We start from the raw sequence: 20,497 nt of genomic DNA, 5'->3' as shown, positions 1-20,497 counted from the left end.
AGAGCGGGAAAATAAAATTCTTATGAACAACAAAAACATTACAATTAAAAAAGATTGTTAAATTTTTTGGTATATAAATACATTTTTACATGACATTGGGCTCATTATATAACAGGAAATTAATGTACAGAATCTTTGTAATACGTTGTCATTTTAACGAGAAACAAATAATAAAAAAAAATATATATATTTTTTACAGACATCCAAAGCAAAGGAGCTTATCGTTTTGAAATATATGTATATATAATATGTGATATATGTGTGTATAATATGTCGCTTTGATAACCAAGAAAAATACAGCGTTGAGTTTCGCCACTCAGCACGCAATGCCTCGAGAATTCGGCGGAAAGTTAGCAACCGAAAAGTCTGAATGGGGAACGGAGTGTCTTAACACTAGGTTCCCAGGTTCCTTCTGCTACCTCATCTGGGATATAGCGTAAAGTTAAAAAAAAATACGCTGAAAATGTTTGTAGATAATATAGTAGGTATAGATAGTACCTAAATGTGAAAAATTCCGCGCGTGCTTTTGCATAATGCTTGAACTCAAACGCGACTAGGGCGTGCATGATTATATTATCTCAGAATAACTCGGGTTTTGTTAGATTATTTGTTTAACAAGTGCGAGTTCTTACCCGCAGAGGGTTCCGTAACAATTTCAGGATAGTAGGTCAACGGGAAGTACAACTTATTGAATTTAACAAAGTTAGCTTTTGAAGGCTTGTGCATATGCCCGTAATTATTTTATATGGTATTATTTTAGGGTTCCGTAACTAATCACTTTGCACGGAATAAAGGGTAAATCTGAAAAATAAATGAATATTCCCTCAAATAAGAATCAAATCTACACCAATCAGACATTTCCTAACTGCACTGCGCCTAGATAGCGTCCATATGGTGTGAACAAAATAGAAAAAATGCGATCAAAAACGACGTCCATCAATCAAAGTGTTTGGATTGGAAAAATAGATGCTCCGACACAAATGGCACGGATAGACTAAAACGGCCAGCTTGTTTCAATATTTTTATAGTGTGAGTGAAATATATGAAAATATTTTTGTTTAAATAAAATTGACGAAGTTAATTCTTTTTTCACACAGGTTAAGAACTTAGTGTTAAGATACTCCTTAACTTGCACCGCCTAATTATCGGGATACTACTTGTTAAGTGGCAGAGTTTAACGCAACGCTTAGTCTTTTTATTTTATTAGATATAGATTTTATTAGATATCACAAAGTGTGATTGTAAACCGCGACTGGTTGTGGATTTGATCCCCACTCGAGGAAATTAAATATTTATTTAAATTTATATTTTCATTTCTTTGCTCTGGTGCCGAGGTGCTGATGAATGAATTTTTTGTTGGCTTTGGAAAGAAGACAATACACCTGCTATGAGCGGATTACGTACAGGTTAAAGCTTTAAAAAAAACCTAATATTTTTAAGAAATAGCGGAATTAAGGATAATTTTATTAAATACGCTGTATTAACTGTATTAATTGTAAAGAGAACATTAAAATTTAACATTTTAAGAAAATATTTCGAGCTAATAGCTGAATTAAAAAATAAATTTAAGAAAAAGTTATTTTTTTAAACATTTTTTAGCGTCCCCCTGTACTTTCTGCGCAAAGAAAACATGCAATGTCTCAAACATTTGGTAAAATGTGAGAAACGGAATGTCTTAACAGTAGGTTCCCTCAGTCTACGAGTAAATTAGGAATACAGCGTGAACTAAACAAAATATAGTAAAAAAATAAAAAAAAAACAGTTTTTTAATAACTGAGCTTAAGTGTTTAATAAAATCACAAAGACCCGTCACCATAGGTGCAAACATGATTGATCGTTTTATCTTTGTTAAGTTTAAAATCCAAAATTTTCATTAAACAAAAATTCCAAGAATTCATTTTCGGTACGCGATTCTTTATAAATTCATTATAAGTCAATAGAAGTTGTAATAAAACAAAAAGCTTATATGTAAAGTTTTAATTGTTTGCTCGCTCTCGCGAACGTAAGTCTGGTTCGTGGTGGCTATACTTTTGTAGTTTATAAGAGGTCTTAGATTGATAAATCAAAAATCAGCTTCACGCTGTATCCCGCACACAGCAAAGTAGTGAGAGAAAACCTAGTGTTAGGACACTCCGTTCCCCACTTTCTGCCGAATTCTGGACGCATTGCGTGTTGAGTGGCAGAACTCAGCACGCTTTGCCTCGACACCAGAGCTCAGAAATGGAAATATAAACGTAAATAAATATTTCACTTCCTCTAGTGGGGATCGAACCCACTCGTCGCGTTACAGTCACACCCTTGTGCCGCTGCGCCACGGCGACCTCTATTGATATCATGGAATAAATAAGAAACAAATACACAGCTTATCGCCTCTACAGTCGCATGCTCGTACCCCTACGACCCACTACTGGATCTCAATTGAACTGGCCTCTATAGATTAGAGTTTTCTTTTTGCTTTTATTTTCATATACTTAGAAAAACCTTTATGTTGCGTGATCGTCTTTAAGTAAATTATTAGTACGATATATTACGGAATTAAGTGGAAAGGCTTGTACACAGTTAATAGATTATCCCAGCGGGGTTTGGTTACGATATGGAAATTATTAGAATGCTTTTTTCCTTGAGTTTGAGAGATTATATTAGTATTAAAAAGTATTTTCAGAAAAAATATTAACTAAATATTAACTACATATTAACCTTAATAGCTAATTTCTTAAATTAATTCAATATATATAAGACATTTTATCTCAATGTTTTCCCTAAAGTAGTTTTTTTTTAATACAACTTTAGTAGGCAACTATGAGAGATATGTATATACATATAGGGTTAGTATATCTTAGCTTAAAAATCGATAAGAGAAATCAACTGTTACTTTCTTTCCTTGGTGTTTAATAAGTTTTCCCAAATATTTACGGGACCAATTTCTTTATAAATTCTATCTTATAAAAAATATTGAACCTTTTGATCCAATACTCTACATATATCACCTTCTTATAAAGAAAACTCCTCATTTTCATATCAAAGTAACATTACATATATCGTTTTGAATTGTAAACATTATGTTAGTTTAAATATTCACGCAACATTACGCATATCGCTTTGAATAGTATTGTTATGGTTCCTTTAAGGGAAATATGTTTTGAAATTGTATTAGAGTATTATTGTTGATTTTGCTTAAGAATGTTTGGTACACAGCAGGATGGGCAGAGGGAACCCGGGAACCTACTGTTAGGAACCTTTTAATGTAGTTTGAAATTGGCACATCCTAACACTGACGTTTGAATAACAGATATATGTTTTTTTATAAGTTAACCTCGTGGTTATCAAAATTTAAATATATTATAATACAAATAAGAAATTATCTTAAGACAAAACAAATTAAAATCTTCCAAGAACAATGAAAAAGAGTATAATTAGCTAAACAAATACGGCCTATGTAAGACGTTAACCGTAGAATAACTTTGTTTGAAAAATACTTTATGTTCATCCAAGTTGAGCATTTCGCAAGTAAATTAATTACCTTTTCATTCGATATACAAATTATATTTAATTGTAAATTTTTAAATTTCTTTTTTCTTTTATGTAAAATTAGATTAGGGATATTTATTTTGCAATTTGTCTATTAACATTTTATATTATCTTTGATTTTGAGGGTGCTGAATACGCTCGTATATGTGATGGTTGTAGCTTCATTAATTATTCAAATTATTATGCTTTTCCTACGGATCTTAATGCTTATATTTAAATATGTTTTTGCTTTAAGTTGTATCGTGCACATAGGGAAGTAGGGAAGGGGAACCTGAGAAACTAGTGTAAAGACACTCTGTTCCCATTAAGACACTTCCGTTCCCCACTTTTTTCCAATAACATTTTAAATACATTTTCGTTTTAGTATAGTAAATCCCACAAGCCAAGCACAAACCAAGCTAGCCAAGCACAAGCCACAGTTAAGCAATGTCTCTAAAAAAGAGAAAAATAGAGGATGGAGTGTTTCCTACATAATACCTGGGAAATGAAATAACATGAAGACAAAAAATATATACTTAGTTAAGAGAGCAGAAGTAGGGCACGTTCGTGACTCGTACTAAAGTCGGATATTTTCGATAGACGTCCGTCGAAACTCTAAAAGTTCATTAAATGCCCATCTCACAAACCATTTATTATATAACACAAGTTACTGATGCCTAATTATTAATGGCATTTAATTAATCAGCTTCACGCTGTATGCCACATGTAGCAGGGTAAGCAGAAGGAGACTATTGTGAAGATACTCCGTTTCCCATTTTCCAGAGGCCAGTCGTGGCGCAGGAACTGGACTGGATTCGATTCCCTTCGCAAGAAAATGAGATATTTTTATATACATTTATATTTTCATTTCTTCGTTCTGGTGTCGAGGCAAAGTGCGTTATTGAATTCCGCCGCATCACTGTAATGATTCCAGAATTCGGCGGAAAATGGGGAGCCGAGTGTCCTAACATCATTCTCCCTCTGCCTACATGCGGGATACAGCATAAAGCTAAAAAAAATTTTAACATAGGAAATCATTTAGTAAAACTATAAATAGCTTTTTGCTTCTATTCTACTATACAGTAATAAATATATTATAACAACTAGGCTTGTTAGAAACTAGGTGTTAGAAAAAATATTAATTATATAATAAATACTTATTTTTATTATTAATAGTATAGTTCAAATAGTACTAATTTATATTCCACAAAGCTATATTATAAGCAGTTTATGCAAATTAAGACTTTACATGTATAGTATTAAAGTACTAAACCACAGTTGCTTGATCATTAACAACATGTCTCGTACATGGTGTAATACGTTCGGGGAATCCCAGTGACGACACCAAAAGCGCAGTAGCTTCGGCCAATCAGAAACGGTAATAACGATTTCTTTTAAAGTCTAAAATATTATAGAAAAAATACTTTAAAATATATTCATATAATGTAACCAAAATGAAACAGTGCATTTAATCTATTGTCCAAAATACAGCATTGTAGGACTTGAATAACACTTAGAAAAAGACACTTAAAATCTTCGTTCTGAATCGCGCTAACAAAGTTTTTTGCGTTTAGCGATATAAATAATACTTCCAAAGAATAACTGTCGGTCCTCTTAGAGGCTTCTTCATTGACCGACGCCTTGGTTGTTACTTAACTCTCTGTGCTATTTCCGGTGGGTTCCAGCACCCGTCGTGGCATTTACGACTGCCCAATGACATGATCCTCCCTTGTTCCTTACAATCGTCCTATAACATTTAAGTCTAACAGATATCTCCTTAAGGTCAGTTTGGGTGTTGGTTCAGCCGCTCGGGATAACCGAATGAGTGGGTGGATAATACAACCAAGGTTGCTCGATGGTTGGGCGATAGAGCCTGGCCACGAGACATGGAATTGTAGATGGTCTAGAGTGCGACCGCCCGCCACAGTGGTACATCACTGGACTGTTAAAACAATTTCTGTGTTTGATATATGAAGGGTCCTGTAGGAGGCACCCTGAGACAAATAACTGTCTTATTAGCCTCTTAAAATATCTGCGTAAAAAAAAACCTTTTGCTTTTTTTACTAATTATTAATATTTTAACGATTAATTGTAATTTCATTGTATTTATAAGATATTATTTTTTTAATTTGTAAAATATTATATCCAATAATAGCTACATGATGTACCTTGCACATTTCAGGATAGAGAAAGGAACCTAATGTTGAGATACTCCATTTCCCACTCCGCCTCAATGTCTTTGTGTTGTCACCAGAGCGAGGAAATGAAAATATTTTTTCCTTCGAGTGGGAACGCTGCGACCCCCAAATTAATTACTTTACAATTTTAAATTACTTTCTTATAAAGCAAAAAAACATTAATATCCCCAATAGATTTATTCTCGTCGAGTAACATTGAAATATTACATCCATAAACGCCTGTGACGAAGTTTGAGCAAAATTAATAATACGGCATTTCTAACACCGTTTTTGTTAAAGTGAAATCATTCGAAATGCTGATATTTGGCAACTGGCACGTGAACTAAACGATCCTTCGAGCGATTTTCGACAATATTCTGAATTATTATTAAAAAGTAAAAGGTATATTGTTGCTTAAGACACTCCACTCCCCACTTTCAAACAAGTTCTGGGGGTATAGCGTGTTGATTGGCGGAACTCAACTACGCGACAAGTTACTAAGTTTATCTTGACTTGAATTGGTTATTCTGCTTTAAGAGAAATAGCTTACCTTCTGGCTGAAGCTTAAATAAAAAAAAAACAATAACATTACAATACTGCACATAGGAATTTCCTTTGCGTTTCACAATAGTAGAATGCAATTTGAAGTTGTTCTAGTTCCTTTGAACTTTTGAGCTTTCTTTTCTAAAACCAGTATGCTGTTTAGATTTGGTTGCGTCACCCCGCTTTAGTAAGCAATGGGACATAGCATAATTACGTTTGCTTTGAAAAACATGAAAATTGACAAAGAAAAATGAATGTTATACAGTAGATGCAATTTTATATGCAAGTTACTAAAATATAATTTGTTACATTATTATTAGAATCGAACCCACAACCAGTCAGTGTACAGTCAAAGTAATCAGAGAATTTTGACAATAAGTTCTCTTTGCCTATCCTACTATGAGAAATATAGCGTGAAAAAATAAATATTCATAAATATATTTAGACCAACGAATACAAGTAGCACATACTTCAATTTGCATTGTAAAATCTAAAAATAAAGCTTACATTCATATAAGTAAACCTAAAATATCTTCAACAAAAGGCTTTCTCTTTACAGATGTATTTTTGCAAATATTTTCAGAATTTTTAGTTTGTTAGACCAAAAACACGTGGAGTGGCAACTGTGGCTAATGAATTTGTAGGGTGCCCGGCAGAGAGAATAAAGGGAAACTTTTTTAGAAATTCCTTTTCACAAAGAACTTTTATATTACTTTTAATGACCGTCGACTCTAAAGCTTTGTAACCTGAATTCATTAGCTAATATTATTATTGTATATTTAGGAAGTAGTTGTTTACGTGGACTTTGAGACGTAAAAAGACGTAAAATAGAAAATCTCGATTTTTAAATTGCCTTAAAAATTTCGCGAAATTCTCTCAAAGTACTCACCTTACACTCTCTAACCTTCGTATATGCCTAATTTGACCAAAGTTTCTAACTCCAGTAGTTTCGACTGTATTTTCGTCTGTCCATTTACTTAGAAATAAAAGTGATTTATATAAAATATTTTTTCGATTAATATTTGAACTCACCGCTATTAAGTCCATTTAGACACTACAACGAATAGCTGCTCTAATAAATTTATTTTAAACAATGAAAGTTTCAAAAGCACTTTATATAATAAGTTTTAACCAAATTCATAATAAAAGTGTAATGTTTGGTGATTCACAAAATGGCGATACAAATGACTCTCGCAACAATCTAAGTGACAGATCGAGGCTCATCTGGCGTAACGACGTTACTTAGTTACAATGAAAGGGTTACCTTTTATATAAATTAAATTATTGTAATATTATTAGTATTTATTTATATATTTTTTTATATAAATATACATATATTTATTTTTGTTTATAAAACCGATAGAGATATATTAGACATATAAAATATGAATCGTTCAGGCTCATCATGTATGTTTACTATACTATTAAAATTGTGCAATTAGAACGACTCCACTGGCTAGCGATAGTTTTTTTATTGATTGATGAAGAGATGCCAAAACGGTTTTTTTTTTCATCGATGAAAATACAGAATTTATATCTAGAAAAAAACTTTCACGCTAAATCAAGCATATAAAGCAAGGAATACAGAAGGATCCTAGTGACAAGACACTTCGTTCTTAACTTTCAGCTGCATGTTCAAATTTTTTTATTAAAATAGATAATAATAGTTCATTCTCTCTAGTGGAAATCGAACCCACTACCATCACGTTAACGGTCAGAAGCTGTATCGCTAGAACAAAATAAAATAAATCAAGAATACACAAAAAATATTGAAACATCAAAAGTCAGGAAGAATAGCGAGTATAAAATATAGTAATATTAGTAAATGTCCATTTAGTAAAGCACCAGCAATTTGTGACAGCCCCAATATTACATAGTATTACAGTAATGGGCGTCCATATATCTATACATTATATATCATAGATATTCTCGAGTACCTGTGGCTGTTTTAATCTGGTCCGTAATATTAATCTTTCCACCCATTAGATGTCACATAAACCTTGTGAACACTTAAATAGCGCTAGTTTTATCGCTTTCACTTTATATATTTTTATAGCCTCACGCTGTATCCCGCATATAGCAGGGTAGTAGGGGAACCTTGTGATTAGACATTTCCGTTCCTCAATTGCCGAAGAAACTTGAAGGTGTCGAGTGGAGGAACTCAACGCCTTGCTTTGCCTCGTTACTTTTGCCATTATTTTTCACAAGTGTGTAACTGTAAACACGACTGGTTGTGAGTTCGATCCCCACTCGAGAAAATGAAATATTTTATGTTTTCATTTCTTCACTCTGGTATCGAGGCAAAGAATAGCGTTAAGTTCCGCCACCCAACACGCAATGTCTCTGTCAACTTTGTTATGCACAGGATACAGCGTAAAGCTGAAAAATAATTAAGCAACGAAACAAGATGAAAACAATATTAATAAGAAATTTAAAGTTATCATAAAAAAATTACAATTACAAGAAATGAAATAATGATAGAAATAATAGCAAATATTATGTTCGTATTATGTGAAATGATGCCAAGATCCTATATCGAGATCAACCCGGCTTAGGCGTCTTGTCTAATCCGACTTAACGTTCCATTGACAGCGGACTAGGAATTGTGGAATGAATGATGTTTGTGGTGGTACAGGCTCTCAGTTATAAAATGAAATTAAATCAAATAGAAATAAGTGAAATGGGATATTTTGTTCAAATGATAGTAGGCATTTCTTTATTTTAATAATTTTTAAGGTGTTACTTAAAATTTAAATATTTTTTAAAATGTATAAAACTTTAACGCAACGGGATTTGAACTTGCTTCTCTTAGAAACTGTTTAAGCATAGCAAGCATAGCATGTGGTACATATATAGATATATAAGAAAAAATAAGTATTTACTTATAATTTTTTTTTAGCTTCACAATGTATCAGGCACATAGCAAAGTAGGCAGATCCTGGGAACCTAGTATTAAGGCACTGCGTCCCATTAAAACTTTCCATGTAAGTTTTTTTCAATTTAAAATATTTCATTTTCTCGAGTCGAAATCAAACCTACAACTACCGCGATAACCAGTTTGTAGTCCTGCACCACGACAGCCCCACTACCGGCGGCCTTACTTATATAGTGCCAAATGTAAAGAATACTATAAAAGAAAATCAAAGTTAAAAAGATAATAACAAATCATTTAAAAAATGCATGAAACTGTGTTTTCCTTAATTGAATAAAAAAGATTAACCTTTCCACGAATAAAAAAGGTTAAAAAGAAAAAAGGTTCCGTACCATTATTTATAAAAACGTCAAAAAAGCTTGTATTATTAGGAGTTTCCTTAAATATTTATTCTACCTAAGCTTCGTACATATACATATATGTTCGAGCCTCCAATGGATATTTTATACAGTTATTATAACTTTCATTGTTAGTGCCCGTAGGAAGAATATAACAAAGTTTACGTTACCAAAAGTGAACAAGGGCATTTTGATGTTCTTTCAATTATTAAATGAATCAAAATACATTTTTGAATATAGCATATCTTTATTATTTTTCTTATTAATATTATTTTTATAGAAAATACATTTTTTTTATCGTTTTTTCCGAACATTGCGGGTAGACAAGCAAAATCTAGTTAGGTAGATATTGTAAAGGTTAATATCATTTTAGATTTTAATAGTTAATTTAATTCGAAATGTTTATACTAGCAACTATATAAATATATATGTATATTTAAGAAAAATATGAAAGAACGTTACATATTCCGTTCATTGTTATAATGAAGCTACCTTCAAATGACAATACCTCATTATGCCCAGGGTAATTTTGGTGAAACAACTTTTTAAGTTGAATCCATAAAAAGATATCCAAAGGTATTTTGAGACACATTTTTTAACTTCGTAATGTTTGTTTTTCCTTTAATTTCCTCTAGCTCCGGGATCTTTTCATATAAATCCTAGAGGTTATTTTCGTAGCGACCCATAATGAGTGAAATGACGAATTTTTTATACAATTCTTGATAAAATACCATAAAATACGTCATTCGTCTATATTTAGGCAATCTGTTCGTGTAGTGAAATTATTAAGTAGATTTTATAGTTTTGCTTTTTTAAGCAAGGATTGAAATATAATCTACATTTTTCCGTCTGTAGAAGATAATAGGAAAATTACATTGATAATATAACACAACACAACGATGATTTTCACGACTTCTTCGTCTCGAAAATTGGGCGGAAAATGGAGAAATTTCTATTGCTATAAGGAATAACGATCTGATGCGAAACCCTAGCAACCTAACTTAAGCGATACGAATATAACTAGTTAAAAAGATTATTCAACTGTATGAAAACTTTCGGATGCCATCCAAACATTATAAGTATATAGCTAATGTGTTAGGGAAGAATAATTTAAACAGCCGCATCTCCTCTCTTCTCTCTCTTGGTGTGGCGCAGTGGCACTAGAGTGTGACTGTAACGTGACGGTTGTGGATTCGATCCCCACTCGAGGAAGTGAAATATTTATTTACGTTTATATTTCCATTTAACAAAAGTCGATTATCTGTGAAAAATTTCAATGTTTATCTAACCACCGTTCATGAGATACAACCTGGTTACAGACGGATAAATAGGCGGATGGACGGAAAGCGAAGTCTTATCATTAAGATGCCGTTTTCTCCTTTGTGTTCGGAACCCTAAAAATAATGCCAATTAGAAATCTTTTCTATATAACAAAAACATTTTGTTTTTATTCATTTATTGATATATATTGTATTTATTATACAAAGAGAACCATTGTCTTAATTCAATTATAAGCATCTATAGATAAATATAACAAATACAACCCCTTGATACGCTCATAATGTAGGAACTAAATAATACAACACAAGCACCAATTAAGCTATTTTAATGATTGATTATAAGAGTTGATTGATAATTGATTATTATATTATGAGACCGTCATTGCGCAGGTGCACCAGCGCGCGTTTGTAAATGCCGCGGTTTTGAGTTCGATTTCCATTCGAGGGAAACGTCTCGGTAATTTAGCGGAAAGTGGAAAACGAAAGTATCCTTACAGCGGGCGAGGCGAAGCGTAGTCCTCTATTTTAATAACAATATGTTGTCTAAAATATTAAAAATAATAAAATAATTGCATCATGTACTTTTGGTAAATGGAGAAAATATTTGGTTTAAAGAAAATTAATTATTAACAGGCACACTGCTAACAAACCAAGAACTATCTAAAAAATACATAGACAAAAAAAGTTTGCTACGAAAAACTAGGGAACTCTAACCACCTCGTTACACACTAAATGGTCTCAAGCACTATATTGATATCGTACTTAGTGAAGTGAGTGAACGGTAGAAAAATTATTTCCACTGAATAGTTTTCAAAGGGGAGGGAAAAACCTTTCATTTTTTTATCATTCACAAGTAAAGGGTCCTCGCGTCTTCGATAGTGCCCTCGTACATATAAATGGTCGATATGAGATGTTCGTTCATGAGCGATTTATTTTCAATAGACACTTTATGTACACTTTTTATGCTAGAAAATGTATGTTGGTTATTTCTATATCACGAAGCTAAAGAACGTAAGTGCGATGGTTGTGATTTCGTTCGTAAGATCGAACGCGGTGTTAAGTTCCGCACAATCGCTCGTATATGAGCTAAATAGAGAACAGAGTGTTGTTACCAGATTTCTATCTTCTTCTGCAATTCATCGCTAGTGATATCACTATTGACTTTAAGTTTCAATTGATGAGTCCGCGACTCAACAGGCAATGTATAGCGTAAGTCTATTATAAATAAAAAAACACTTACAAACACTTTTTCATAATACTCTCCTATGTACGTTCAAAGTGACCTATTGTTACCTGAGATATTTACGTTGCGGTGCATTCTCTCTGCACCAGCACAGAGACAAACCAGGTCACGGTCAAAGTAGCTGCAAATTTCTGACGAGCTCATTTTTAAGTCTTTTTGCCGTCTAGTTTAGATTTTTACATGTTCCAAGGTGTTTTTCGTACAGTGGATTCGTAATGGAGCTTTTTTAAATAGATGGCTATAGCAGGTTCGAATTTAAAAACTTAATTCGTGCCCGTTTTTCTTTTTGGGTCGATCTAAATAACTAGTTATTATCGGCACAACGTAAAGTAGACAAAGGGAACCCGGGAACTTAATATTAAGGCACTCTGTAGTCATTAAGACACTTACATTCCCCACTTTCCGTAGAATTCTCGATGTCAGGTCAGGTCTCATGTCAGGTCGCAAAACTTTAAATTGGTGTAATGAAGACACTTTTCTAAGCCAAAAGTTCAAAAAGCTACCATAATATAGAAGTCCACACGAAAAAGTTTGATAATGTTGTGCCGCCAATAAACGAAATTCAATATAACTGCAACTAAATAAACGTTTTTCTAAAGATTTTGTTACAAATTAAACTGAGTGGAGCATTGTCGTTTTAATTTGAAAGAAACTAGTGCTTTTTAGAGAGGATTTTTTTATTAAGTGTTCTGGCCATACAGGCTCAAATTTCCTGCTGTATTTGAATAAGACTAAGGAAAAATTGTTTTATTATAGAACTAAGTTACGTTATCTTTCTTTGCTTTTATAGTGAAGTGGCATATCTTTTCGCTGGAGTAAAATTTTAATTTTAATTGTTTTAACAGTTTACTAAACATTGGTAAAAAGTGTTGAGACACTTTGATCTCTTTTGAACTAATCCACTGTGAATATCTAATACATTGTTTCTCTTTTTTTAAATAAAAATGAAATAGTAAAACGTTTTTAATATAAACATCCCATCAAGTAGGAAACGAACCAACAAACACCGTCTCTGACATTTCAAAATTATACCACAATATTTTTTATATACAATTTTCTCATATAGGTATGAAAAAATATTAGGTATGAAAATACGATCGTCTTATCAATGGACTTCGTCTGTCTATATGGCAAAATAAACCGAGACAACTTATTGATAAGACATTTAACATTTCACGCTCAAAAATTTCTACACACTGCCCAATCTTTGAAAAATTGCATTTAGAGCGGCGGAAGTCAACGCCGCGCGTTGTCTTGTTAACAACGCGAGGAAATAATAATAATTCATTGTCCCGAACCTGAATCAAACCCACAACCATCTTATTCACAGTTAGATAATGACATTGACTTATTTTCATAATTTTGTTAGTTTTCTTATTTAAAAAAAACTCATCAAAGCTCTACAAGCACTTTTGAACGATAAGCACTGCTATAACATAAGTGGATTTCTTAATGTGATTGCCTTGAAACTATTTCAGACAGAAACATTTGTAATATATTCACTCGTAGATGAAAAGTAATGGTAGAGTTTTGACTTGAAAGTAAGTAAGACATTTGTATTGTTTTCTTATAGTTCTTTTTTTTTTAGAAAAATCCGCATAGATTTTTCTAAAAAAATATACGGGAAGAGCCTGCGCGAATGAAAAGGATCTGGGTTTGATTCTGAAATGAACGAAAGAATATGTGTAAAACATACCAGTTCTGTACCAAAACCACTCTTTATTGTAACGGAATGTGTTATCACTGAATTAGCGGGTTCCCTCTGTCTACCGAAGTACTCGTTTGTGCAAAATGCAGAGAGAAAGAGTCAAGTTAAAAAAGACAATCTATTTATAAAAAAGCTTGCTCTTATCTAATATTTAATTTATCAGTTTTTTATCCAAGAAAGATATCGACTCCATTTGAAAAGTAGGCTATTTCGTACCTAATAATCTATATATATAAAAGGACTTGTCCTCACTGACTGAGGTAAGACGCACGCACAGCCGTAACCGCTGATGGTAGAAACGTTAAATTTGGACAAAAGTTTACTTTCGTAATCTGGACATCCACTAAGAAGGGATTTTGAAAAATTTTAACCCTAAAGGGGTGAAATAGGGGTTCAAAGTTTGTATGGAAAAAAATTTAAATCGGCACCGATTTTTATAAAATTTGAAATTTAGATATTTAAAAGTATTTCATTGAACACGTGTTTCATCGTTTTCTAGAATTCTCTCCCTAAGGGTGCAAATAAGGGGTTGAAAGTTTGTATAGGTTTTTTTTAAATCGTCACCAATTTTCATAAAATTTGAAATTCAGACTCTTAAACGTATATAATTAAACACATGTTTCATGGTTTTCTAGAATTCACCCCCTAAGGGCGCAAATAAAGGGTTGAAAGTTTGTATGGAAAAATCTTTAAATCGCCACCGATTTTTATAAAATTTGAAGTTTAGACTTAAAAATATTTCATTGAACACATGTTTCATGGTTTATTAGAATTCACCCCTAAGCAATACGCAAGCGAAGCTGCGCGCGTCCGCTAGTATGTAATATTCGTTTGATATTCGCATAATATTAGATGCATATATGGGGCCAGCGTCATTTAAAATCGTTTAGACCTAAGCATATAGAGAATGAGCATATTAAATTATATGTTATGAGTATATTGTATACTTATCTATAACATTATGACATTATTAGGTAGATTACAATAGCCTATTGTATTTATTATTATTCAAGTATTAGTTAGGGAGGCGAAGCAGCAAACTGTGGAGTCACTCGAGCGTCATGGAGACCTATTGGGTTGCGAAGCTTAGATGATAACAAGAAAAAAATGTCATATAAAAAATTTCGTTTCACCGGTGGGTTGAGGGGTTATAGATTTTCAAAAATGTAAAAAAAAACTGTTCCATGGACATACTCGAGCGCGTCAGATATTGATATCATCAATTGCCTACGTCTTCTTAAGCATGAAAATATGTTAATCTGACAGTTTCCGTGGTGGAGGTGGTCGTACGTAAGAGTTAAAAATGGCAAAAAAAAAATATTATCGAGCGCGTCAGATTTTCTAAGGGGGTGTTAAGTGAACCTAAAAAAAAGCTCTTATGTAATAATCTGACGATTTGGATGTGACGCAAGCTCGTAATCGTTGTTTGAAAATGCAAAAAAAAATCGTCATCTTGAAATACTCGAGCGCGTCAGATTAAGATGTATATGGTTCATCTTCATGCCCTAGACGTGATATCTCAAAATCACACGATTATCTGAAGGGACTTGCTTAATCTGACAATTATTAATATTTTTTTAAACCAATACAAGAAACAAGTCAGCTTTACGTTGTATCCCGCACACAGCAGGGTAGGCAGAGGGAACCTAAGGTTAAGACACTCTGTTCCCCACTTTCTGCCAAATTTTGAAGGCATTGAGTGTTGAGTAGCAGCACTTAACGTCACTGTTTTGCCTCGACACCAGAGCGAAGAAATGGAAATATAAATTTCAATAAATATTTCATCTCCTGGAATGGAGATTGAACCCACAACCAGTCTGTTTTACTGTCACACTTTGTGCCACTGCGCCACGACTGGCCTCAATTTTTTTATTCATTGAACGCAATCAATAGAAAAGCTCAAGAAATAGAATGTAACTAAAAGAATGTATATTTGAAATAGAATACTTGTATTTATAAAAAAAAAGTACAAAAAAAAATTTTTTTTCAAGTATTTTTTTTTATTTATCATCTTCATTGATGAGTTAGGGACCAATAAATAAAAAAAAGAGTGTGATAAGAATAGAAATACGGTGAGAGGAATATATGCAATTCTTAGGTATATTAAACTTTATCAATCAATTTCTATTACTTCGGTTTGGGGAATTTGTCAGATTATTGGTTTTTTGTAATCCTTGAATGATTCCCTTCAAAATAAAAAAAAAATTAGCCGCGCTCGAGAATGTCCAGATAACGTTTTTTTTTTACAACTTTGGAGCCCTCTCCCTCCTTTGCGTCACTCTCAAATTGTCAGATTAGTGGAATATACACGATTTAGCATGTAACTAACTTACCCTATCTTAATCTGACGCGCTCGAGAATGTCCGATGATCAATTTTTTTTTACTAATCTGATCCTTTATCCTAGAGGCGCGGCCATACATAGGAAGCTCATATTTGGTGAAAGTACGTAACCGAGTACAAGGAATCCCCAGTATCTTAATCTGATGCGCTCGAATGACTCCACAAAGTCCCCTCTTCGCCGCCCCTACTATATTGTTAGAAACTCATCACTGTTTTTTTCTGTTTTCATCAAGTATTAGGCATTGATACTAGTAATATATGTTATTAATTATTATTATTATATACTAGCGGCCCGCCCGCGACTTCACCTGCTTGAACTACATGATTTTTTTTTATTATAAGTATAAATATAGATATGGATTACTTTATATTTGCAGGCAAAATTTTTTTTTAATGAATCGATTTTGATGAAACAAACTTCTGTTTTCATTCCAACGTTCCAATTCTAAATGTATTTTTTATAAAACATTAATAAGAATTTAAGTACATTGACCAGTAAATCGATGATGGATATAAAAGGAAAGGATGGATTAAAATAAATTCATATTTACAACCGCGTATTAATTTATCGCCGAATGAATTTGCGGTTTATTTTGTCGCGTAAATGAAATTACAAGGATTCCAGGTGAAATATTAATATTGCAATATGCTTATATATTATACATATATAGGTATGTATGTATGTTGAGGCCAGTTATGGCACAGTGGCACAAAGTGTGACTATAAACGCCACCGGTTGTGGGTTCAATCTCCACTCGAGGATACGAAATATTTACTTAAATTTATATATCCGTTTTTTCCCGCTAATATTGAAGGAAAAACGCAGCGTTGAGTTCCACTACTCAACACGCAATGCCTCCAGAATTCGGCGGAAAGTGGGCAACGGAGTATCTTAACACTATGTTCCCTCTGTCTACCCTGCTGTATGCGGGATACAGCGTGAAGCTAATTTTATTTTTTATTTATATTCTTTTTCCCCGTGAGCTTAATCATTAAATGCTTTATATTAAATAAATTGTGCCTCGGAAACCTGGTGTCTGTACAAGAGTGACATCAGGCGTCTTGACGTCTTTCACATGAAGTGTCTTCGCACCATCCTTCGTTTGAAATGGCAGGATCGTGTCTCTAACTCTGAAGTTCTTCGTCGGACGAAAATTGCCGGTATGGAGAGTCTGCTAACGAAGTGTCAACTACGCTGGTCTGGACACCTTGTTCGTATGGACTCCTCAAGGTTGCCAAAGTCAGTCTTTTATTCAGAGCTTAGCTCAGGAAAGCGCAAAACCGGAGGACAATTTCTACGCTACAAGGATGTTCTGAAGCGCCACCTAACATCCTGTGGAATATCTTGCGATTCTTGGGAGGAGCTTGCTACTCGGAGACCGGAGTGGCGAAATGCTGTCAAAACGGGTATTATTAATTTTGAGCGCGCTCGCATCGAACATCTTGATGCCAAACGTCAGCTTCTGAAAACTCGACCCAAGCCCTCCTATAACTACACTTATAATGATAATGGGCAGCTTCACTGCGCTATCTGTGACCGAATCTTTAAAAATAAATTTGGCTTTGCAAGTCACATTCGCGCTCACGAACGTCGTAATATAAATTAGTCGAAATATAACAGTGTGTCGCCGTCGACGGATACGTCTGGGAGGACATCATCATCATCATCATCATCATCATCATCATCATCATCATTAAATAAATTTAATTTAAAATCTAATATCACTGAATGATTCTATAACGGACTCAACTATACTAAGCCTAATGTTAGCAGCTAATACCTATCATACCCAAGTTCTGTTGTAAACAAATTAGTTCTACCGTCGTGAGCCCTTTCATATTATTCATCCTATGTGGATCTGCGAGTACTTCTTGTATTATTTGAAATTTAAAGTAATAATCCTCTATACGGTACAAATGTTGCAAAAATTAATTAATAAAAAAAAATCAATACAAATTCGTGAATCAAATTTGATGAAACTGACTGTTTTCTATGTTACTATAAGTTTCGGAGATATTTAGGGACTAACATAAGAGACATGTGCCTGGAAGCCTAAATAGATCATGACATTAAAATATGAACTATCCCGCATACAGCGGGGTACGCAATGGGAACCTGGTATTAAGAAACCCAATTCCTCACTATCCGCCGGATGCTGGAGGCGTTACGTGTTGAATGGCAGAACTCAACACGAGAGAGAAGAAAAGAAAGTACTAAAAATTTAATTGACTCTATTGGGAATCGAACCCACAACCTACGGTGATTACAGTCAAAATTTTTACCCCTGCGTCACGACTGGTCCGACATAATATAATACATTATTAGAAACTACTAGATCGTAAATTCTAGTTTAAGCTAGTAGTACGTTATCGTAAGATCAAGTTAATTCAGGGTCATAAATTAACTGGTCTAAGAAGAAATTCCTAACATTACACAGACTGATGAAGCGATATTACTTACTGAGGTTCGCTTTCCAAGGATTTATGTTGGAAAAGCCATACATTTCTTCGTTCTGCCACTCAACATGTCACTTAGAGATAAGACACTATCGTTGCAACTTTCCGCACAATGTTTTGTAAATTGTGTGATGTATCGCGTTTTGTATTTTTGCCTGAAAATCGAACCCACAACCAACGCATCAGGTCAAACACTGTTGCTGCACCACGAGAGCCACAATTTATTTAATCTAAGTGGAACAATCAAAATATTTTAAGTAAAATATTCCCCAATTATTTTTTGAACTTATATACACTGGATTCGATCAGACACTTCCCAACCACACCAAAAAAGACAAATTCGTATTTAAAATATACAGAAAAACAAGCCAGCAAAAGCTAAAATTAAAAAGCGTATCTGCATTTGTCACATTGTAAAATATCTGTTAATAAAAGTGAAACGACACTCACCCTTGTGTGTGTGTGTGTTTGTGTGTGTGTGTGTGTGTGTGTGTGTGTGGCCGTCGTCACCCCCTCCACACTCCTGCCGTAGTGGCCATTGTCCTGACTTACACCATTAGTCTCCGTCAGGACAATGGCGTCAACTTATATCGAAATCTATAACTGAAGAGTGAAATTTTTCACGCTGATATTTTACACTGTATTTCTTATTTTATTTTTATCTACTGAAATTAAGGCTATTATTGCACACGCTTGATTGTAAAAGCGAGGGTTGTGCGTTCGATTCGCACTTGGAGGAAATAATTTTAGCTCCGGTAACAAGACGGTGTACGTCTTAACATCAGGTTCCTTCTTTCACATTATGCACGACCATGGACCATGGCCAATGAACATTCATTTTCTATACATAATCATAACGACTAAAATATTATAGAATACGATAGGTACCTACGATGTTTGCTAATGTAAATTAATGTTTAATTAATAAAGAAAATTCAGTTCCTTAACAGAATTCAAACGAGGCAACGAAATTGACTGAATTACATAAATATTGTTTGTTCAGTCAATTAATCGCTTTTCCGTGACTCGCAATTTGGCTTATTCTAATGAATAATGTGTTAATTTTTAATAATCTATCGAAATAGGTTTCGAGAGGCAAACATTAATTGGGAAAACGATCGAGATTAATAGCTTATAAATAACTTTGTTACGGATCACTGAGGTACGGTAGTGGAAAGGCGATTTTGGGTTCGATTCCTGCTCACAAAAGTAATTTATTTATTAAATGATTTCTTAGTTGTGTTTCACTATTCAACAACCGTAACGTTGATATTAGATGAAAAGTGGCGAACGGAGTGATTAACATTTCTTTCTATATATCATCTTTCTATATTAAAATTTGATTGAAATTGAAATCTCTTACTGCCGCTAAAATATAACAATTAGAATCCGTTACTTCCTACTAAACTGATAAAAAACCATAATTAACCACTTAAATAACCTACCTATATTAACCTAATTTTATGAAAAACAATGACAAAATCGTAAAACTTTGAACAAGTACTCATATCCATGCAGTTATAGCGGTAGGTCCAAATACGTAATACAATAGGCCCATCATCAAACAATGGCCGGACACTCACTCGCCTCTCCACCGTCGATAGAATATCTACCACTGGATGACATGTTTATACCAACACGAGGGTAGACCATTAGAGAATGCTTTGACAAATTCAAAATAGATATTTTTTTTATACTGATATATTTTTTTATTTTTATGTATATTGTTTTTTTTTTTAGTTTTAAACGATATATTTGTAAAGTTATATCCAAATTTAAACATTAGTTTCAAGCTGTATCTCGCACATAGCAGGTAGGTAGATGGAACCTGGGAACCTAGTATTAAGATACGTTATTCCCGTTCCCATTATGACACTTGAGTTTCCCCCACTTTCCGCCAAATTCTCAATATCGCGCTTTGACTCACTACCAGAACTAGGAAATGAAAATAAACATAGTTAATTTTAATA

This window comes from Heliconius melpomene, chromosome 4 (assembly GCF_056956725.1).
Source record: "Heliconius melpomene rosina isolate 202511_hmr_F chromosome 4, ASM5695672v1, whole genome shotgun sequence".
NCBI lineage: Eukaryota > Metazoa > Arthropoda > Insecta > Lepidoptera > Nymphalidae > Heliconius > Heliconius melpomene.
Note: the sequence above shows the minus strand (reverse complement) of the source record.